Source organism: Oncorhynchus kisutch, unplaced genomic scaffold (genome assembly GCF_002021735.2).
Source record: "Oncorhynchus kisutch isolate 150728-3 unplaced genomic scaffold, Okis_V2 Okis01b-Okis20b_hom, whole genome shotgun sequence".
NCBI classification, from domain to species: Eukaryota; Metazoa; Chordata; class Actinopteri; order Salmoniformes; family Salmonidae; genus Oncorhynchus; species Oncorhynchus kisutch.
In genome coordinates, this window is record NW_022261978.1 from 15,750,108 (window position 1) to 15,757,607 (window position 7,500).

Here is a 7,500-nt window from a genome sequence, read left to right on the forward strand (position 1 = left end):
ATGCGGAGGACTCTGGCAGAGCTGTGAATAAACACACACTTAAACCTGTGATCAGAGAGCAGTCAACAGACAGGTGGTTATAGATGCGGAGGACTCTGGCAGAGCTGTGATATAAAACACACACTTAAACCTGTGATCAGAGAGCAGTCAACAGACAGTGTGGGTATAGATGCGGAGGACTCTGCAGAGCTGTGATATAAACACACACTTAACTGTGATCAGAGAGCAGTCAACAGACAGGTGGGTATAGATGCGGAGGACTCTGGAGAGCTGTGATATAAACACACACTTAAACCTGTGATCAGAGAGCAGTCAAAAGACAGGGGGTTATAGATGCGGAGGACTCTGGCAGAGCTGTGATATAAACACACACTTAAACCTGTGATCAGAGAGCAGTCAACAGACAGGTGGGTTATAGATGCGGAGGACTCTGGCAGAGCTGTGATATAAACACACACTTTAAAACCTGTGATCAGAGAGCAGTCAACAGACAGGTGGGTATAGATGCGGAGGACTCTGGCAGAGCTGTGATATAAACACACACACTTAAACTGTGATCAGAGAGCAGTCAACAGACAGGTGGGTTATAGATGCGGAGGACTCTGGCAGAGCTGTGATATAAACACACACTTAAACCTGTGATCAGAGAGCAGTCAACAGACAGGTGGTTTATAGATGCGGAGGACTCTGGCAGAGCTGTGATATAAACACACACTTAAACCTGGATCCGAGAGCGTCAACAGACAGGTGGGTTATAGATGCGGAGGACTCTGGCAGAGCTGTGATATAAACACACACTTAAACCTGTGATCAGAGAGCAGTCAACAGACAGGTGGGTTATAGATGCGGAGGACTCTGGCAGAGAGCTGTGATATAAACACACACTTAAACCTGTGATCAGAGAGCAGTCAACAGACAGGTGGGTTATAGATGCGGAGGACTCTGGCAGAGCTGTGATATAAACACACACTTAAACCTGTGATCAGAGAGCAGTCAACAGACAGGTGGGTTATAGATGGGAGGACTCTGGCAGAGCTGTGATATAAACACACACTTAAACCTGTGATCAGAGAGCAGTCAACAGACAGGTGGGTTATAGATGCGGAGGACTCTGGCAGAGCGTGATATAAACACACACTTAAACCTGTGATCAGAGAGCAGTCAACAGACAGGTGTGGTTATAGATGCGGAGGACTCTGGCAGAGCTGTGATATAACACACACTTAAACCTGTGATCAGAGAGCAGTCAACAGACACGTGGGTTATAGATGCGGAGGACTCTGGCAGAGCTGTGATATAAAAAACACACTTAAACCTGTGATCAGAGAGCAGTCAACAGACAGGTGGGTTATAGATGCGGAGGACTCTGGCAGAGCTGTGATATAAACACACACTTAAACCTGTGATCAGAGAGCAGTCAACAGACAGGTGGGTTATAGATGCGGAGGACTCTGGCAGAGCTGTGATATAAACACACACTTAAACCTGTGAGCAGAGAGCAGTCAACAGACAGGTGGGTTATAGATGCGGAGGACTCTGGCAGAGCTGTGATATAAACACACACACTAAACCTGTGATCAGAGAGCAGTCAACAGACAGGTGGGTTATAGATGCGGAGGACTCTGGCAGAGCTGTGATATAAACACACACTTTAACCTGTGATCAGAGAGCAGTCAACAGACAGGTGGGTTATAGATGCGGAGGACTCGGCAGAGCTCTGGTGAGCTGTGATATAAACACACACTTAAACTGTGATCAGAGAGCAGTCAACAGACAGGTGGGTTATAGATGCGGAGGACTCTGGCAGAGCTGTGATATAAAACACACACTTAACCTGTGATCAGAGAGCAGTCAACAGACAGGTGGGTTATAGATGCGGAGGACTCTGGCAGAGCTGTGATATAAACACACACTTAAACCTGTGATCAGAGAGCAGTCAACAGACAGGTGGGTTATAGATGCGGAGGACTCTGGCAGAGCTGTGATATAAACAAACACTTAAACCTGTGATCAGAGAGCAGTCAACAGACAGGTGGGTTATAGATCGGCGGAGGACTCTGGCAGAGCTGTGATATAAACACACACTTAAACTGTGATCAGAGAGCAGTCAACAGACAGGTGGGTTATAGATGCGGAGGACTCTGGCAGAGCGTGATATAAACACACACTTAAACCTGTGATCAGAGAGCAGTCAACAGACAGGTGGGTTATAGATGCGGAGGACTCTGGCAGAGAGCTGTGATATATAACACACACTTAAACCTGTGATCAGAGAGCCAGTCAACAGACAGGTGGGTCTATAGATGCGGAGGACTCTGGCAGAGCTGTGATATAAACACACACTTAAACCTGTGATCAGAGAGCAGTCAACAGACAAGTGGGGTTATAGATGCGGAGGACTCTGGCAGAGCTGTGATATAAACACACACTTAAACCTGTGATCAGAGAGCAGTCAACAGACAAGGTGGGTTATAGATGCGGAGGACTCTGGCCAGAGCTGTGAGATAAACACACACTTAAACCTGTGATACAGAGAGCAGTCAACAGACAGGTGGGTTATAGATGCGGAGGACTCTGGCAAGAGCTGTGATATAAACACACACTTAAACCTGTGATCAAGAGCAGTCAACAGCAGGTGGTTATAGATGCGGAGGACTCTGGCAGAGCTGTGATATAAACACACACACTTATAAACCTGTGATCAGAGAGCAGTCAACAGCAGGGGGTTATAGATGGCGGAGGACCTCTGGCAGAGCTGTGATATAAACACACACTTAACCTGTGATCAGAGAGCAGTCAACAGACAGGTGGTTATAGATGCGGAGGACTCTGGAGAGCTGTGATATAAACCACACTTAAACCTGTGATCAGAGAGCAGTCAACAGACAGGTGGGTTATAGATGCGGAGGACTCTGGCAGAGCTGTGATATAAACACACACTTAAACCTGTGATCAGAGAGCAGTCAACAGACAGGTGGGTTATAGATGCGGAGGACTCTGGCAGAAGCTGTGATATAAAACACACACTTAAACCTGTGATCAGAGAGCAGTCAACAGACAGGTGGGTTATAGATGCGGAGGACTCTGGCAGAGCTGTGATATAAACACACACTTAAACCTGTGATCAGAGAGCAGTCAACAGACAGGTGGGTTATAGATGCGGGAGAGGACTCTGGCAGAGCTGTGATATAAACACACACTTAAACCTGTGATCAGAGAGCAGTCAACAGACAGGTGGGTTATAGATGCGGAGGACTCTGGCAGAGCTGTGATATAACACACACTTAAACCTGTGATCAGAGAAGCAGTCAACAGACAGGTGGGTTATAGATGCGGAGGACTCTGGCAGAGCTGTGATATAAACACACACTTAAACCTGTGATCAGAGAGCAGTCAACAGACAGGTGGGTTATAGATGGGAGGACTCTGGCAGAGCTGTGATATAAACACACACTTAAACCTGTGATCAGAGAGCAGTCAACAGACAGGTGGGTTATAGATGCGGAGGACTCTGGCAGAGCTGTGATATAAACACACACTTAACCTGTGATCAGAGAGCAGTCAACAGACAGGTGGGTTATAGATGCGGAGGACTCTGGCAGAGCTGTGATATAAACACACACTTAAACCTGTGATCAGAGAGCAGTCAACAGACAGGTGGGTTATAGATGCGGAGGACTCTGGCAGAGCTGTGATATAAACACACACTTAAACCTGTGATCAGAGAGCAGTCAACAGACAGGTGGGTTATAGATGCGGAGGACTCTGCAGAGCTGTGATATAAACACACACTTAAACCTGTGATCAGAGAGCAGTCAACAGACAGGTGGGTTATAGATGCGGAGGACTCTGGCAGAGCTGTGATATAAACACACACTTAAACCTGTGATCAGAGAGCAGTCAACAGACAGGTGGGTTATAGATGCGGAGGACTCTGGCAGAGCTGTGATATAAACACACACTTAAACCTGTGATCAGAGAGCAGTCAACAGACAGGTGGGTTATAGATGCGGAGGACTCTGCAGAGCTGTGATATAAACACACACTTAAACCTGTGATCAGAGAGCAGTCAACAGACAGGTGGGTTATAGATGCGGAGGACTCTGGCAGAGCTGTGATATAAACACACACTTAAACCTGTGATCAGAGAGCAGTCAACAGACAGGTGGGTTATAGATGCGGAGGGACTCTGGCAGAGCTGTGATATAAACACACACTTAAACCTGTGATCAGAGAGCAGTCAACAGACAGGTGGGTTATAGATGCGGAGGACTCTGGCCAGAGCTGTGATATAAACACACACTTAAACCTGTGATCAGAGAGCAGTCAACAGACAGGTGGGTTATAGATGCGGAGGACTCTGGCAGAGCTGTGATATAAACACACACTTAAACCTGTGATCAGAGAGCAGTCAACAGACAGGTGGGTTATAGATGCGGAGGACTCTGGCAGAGCTGTGATATAAACACACACTTAAACCTGTGATCAGAGAGCAGTCAACAGACAGGTGGGTTATAGATGCGGAGGACTCTGGCAGAGCTGTGATATAAACACACACTTAAACCTGTGATCAGAGAGCAGTCAACAGACAGGTGGGTTATAGATGCGGAGGACTCTGGCAGAGCTGTGATATAAACACACACTTAAACCTGTGATCAGAGAGCAGTCAACAGACAGGTGGGTTATAGATGCGGAGGACTCTGGCAGAGCTGTGATATAAACACACACTTAAACCTGTGATCAGAGAGCAGTCAACAGACAGGTGGGTTATAGATGCGGAGGACTCTGGCAGAGCTGTGATATAAACACACACTTAAACCTGTGATCAGAGAGCAGTCAACAGACAGGTGGGTTATAGATGCGGAGGACTCTGGCAGAGCTGTGATATAAACACACACTTAAACCTGTGATCAGAGAGCAGTCAACAGACAGGTGGGTTATAGATGCGGAGGACTCTGGCAGAGCTGTGATATAAACACACACTTAAACCTGTGATCAGAGAGCAGTCAACAGACAGGTGGGTTATAGATGCGGAGGACTCTGGCAGAGCTGTGATATAAACACACACTTAAACCGTGATCAGAGAGCAGTCAACAGACAGGTGGGTTATAGATGCGGAGGGACTCTGGCAGAGCTGTGATATAAACACACACTTAAACCTGTGATCAGAGAGCAGTCAACAGACAGGTGGGTTATAGATGCGGAGGACTCTGGCAGAGCTTGTGATATAAACACACACTTAAACCTGTGATCAGAGAGCAGTCAACAGACAGGTGGGTTATAGATGCGGAGGACTCTGGCAGAGCTGTGATATAAACACACACTTAAACCTGTGATCAGAGAGCAGTCAACAGACAGGTGGGTTATAGATGCGGAGGACTCTGGCAGAGCTGTGATATAAACACACACTTAAACCTGTGATCAGAGAGCAGTCAACAGACAGGTGGGTTATAGATGCGGAGGACTCTGGCAGAGCTGTGATATAAACACACACTTAACCTGTGATCAGAGAGCAGTCAACAGACAGGTGGGTTATAGATGCGGAGGACTCTGGCAGAGCTGTGATATAAACACACACTTAAACCTGTGATCAGAGAGCAGTCAACAGACAGGTGGGTTATAGATGCGGAGGACTCTGGCAGAGCTGTGATATAAACGCACACTTAAACCTGTGATCAGAGAGCAGTCAACAGACAGGTGGGTTATAGATGCGGAGGACTCTGGCAGAGCTGTGATATAAACGCACACTTAAACCTGTGATCAGAGAGCAGTCAACAGACAGGTGGGTTATAGATGCGGAGGACTCTGGCAGAGCTGTGATATAAACGCACACTTAAACCTGTGATCAGAGAGCAGTCAACAGACAGGTGGGTTATAGATGCGGAGGACTCTGGCAGAGCTGTGATATAAACGCACACTTAAACCTGTGATCAGAGAGCAGTCAACAGACAGGTGGGTTATAGATGCGGAGGACTCTGGCAGAGCTGTGATATAAACACACACTTAAACCTGTGATCAGAGAGCAGTCAACAGACAGGTGGGTTATAGATGCGGAGGACTCTGGCAGAGCTGTGATATAAACACACACTTAAACCTGTGATCAGAGAGCAGTCAACAGACAGGTGGGTTATAGATGCGGAGGACTCTGGCAGAGCTGTGATATAAACACACACTTAAACCTGTGATCAGAGAGCAGTCAACAGACAGGTGGGTTATAGATGCGGAGGACTCTGGCAGAGCTGTGATATAAACACACACTTAAACCTGTGATCAGAGAGCAGTCAACAGACAGGTGGGTTATAGATGCGGAGGACTCTGGCAGAGCTGTGATATAAACACACACTTAAACCTGTGATCAGAGAGCAGTCAACAGACAGGTGGGTTATAGATGCGGAGGACTCTGGCAGAGCTGTGATATAAACACACACTTAAACCTGTGATCAGAGAGCAGTCAACAGACAGGTGGGTTATAGATGCGGAGGACTCTGGCAGAGCTGTGATATAAACACACACTTAAACCTGTGATCAGAGAGCAGTCAACAGACAGGTGGGTTATAGATGCGGAGGACTCTGGCAGAGCTGTGATATAAACACACACTTAAACCTGTGATCAGAGAGCAGTCAACAGACAGGTGGGTTATAGATGCGGAGGACTCTGGCAGAGCTGTGATATAAACACACACTTAAACCTGTGATCAGAGAGCAGTCAACAGACAGGTGGGTTATAGATGCGGAGGACTCTGGCAGAGCTGTGATATAAACACACACTTAAACCTGTGATCAGAGAGCAGTCAACAGACAGGTGGGTTATAGATGCGGAGGACTCTGGCAGAGCTGTGATATAAACACACACTTAAACCTGTGATCAGAGAGCAGTCAACAGACAGGTGGGTTATAGATGCGGAGGACTCTGGCAGAGCTGTGATATAAACACACACTTAAAACCTGTGATCAGAGAGCAGTCAACAGACAGGTGGGTTATAGATGCGGAGGACTCTGGCAGAGCTGTGATATAAACACACACTTAAACCTGTGATCAGAGAGCAGTCAACAGACAGGTGGGTTATAGATGCGGAGGACTCTGGCAGAGCTGTGATATAAACACACACTTAAACCTGTGATCAGAGAGCAGTCAACAGACAGGTGGGTTATAGATGCGGAGGACTCTGGCAGAGCTGTGATATAAACACACACTTAAACCTGTGATCAGAGAGCAGTCAACAGACAGGTGGGTTATAGATGCGGAGGACTCTGGCAGAGCTGTGATATAAACACACACTTAAACCTGTGATCAGAGAGCAGTCAACAGACAGGTGGGTTATAGATGCGGAGGACTCTGGCAGAGCTGTGATATAAACACACACTTAAACCTGTGATCAGAGAGCAGTCAACAGACAGGTGGGTTATAGATGCGGAGGACTCTGGCAGAGCTGTGATATAAACACACACTTAAACCTGTGATCAGAGAGCAGTCAACAGACAGGTGGGTTATAGATGCGG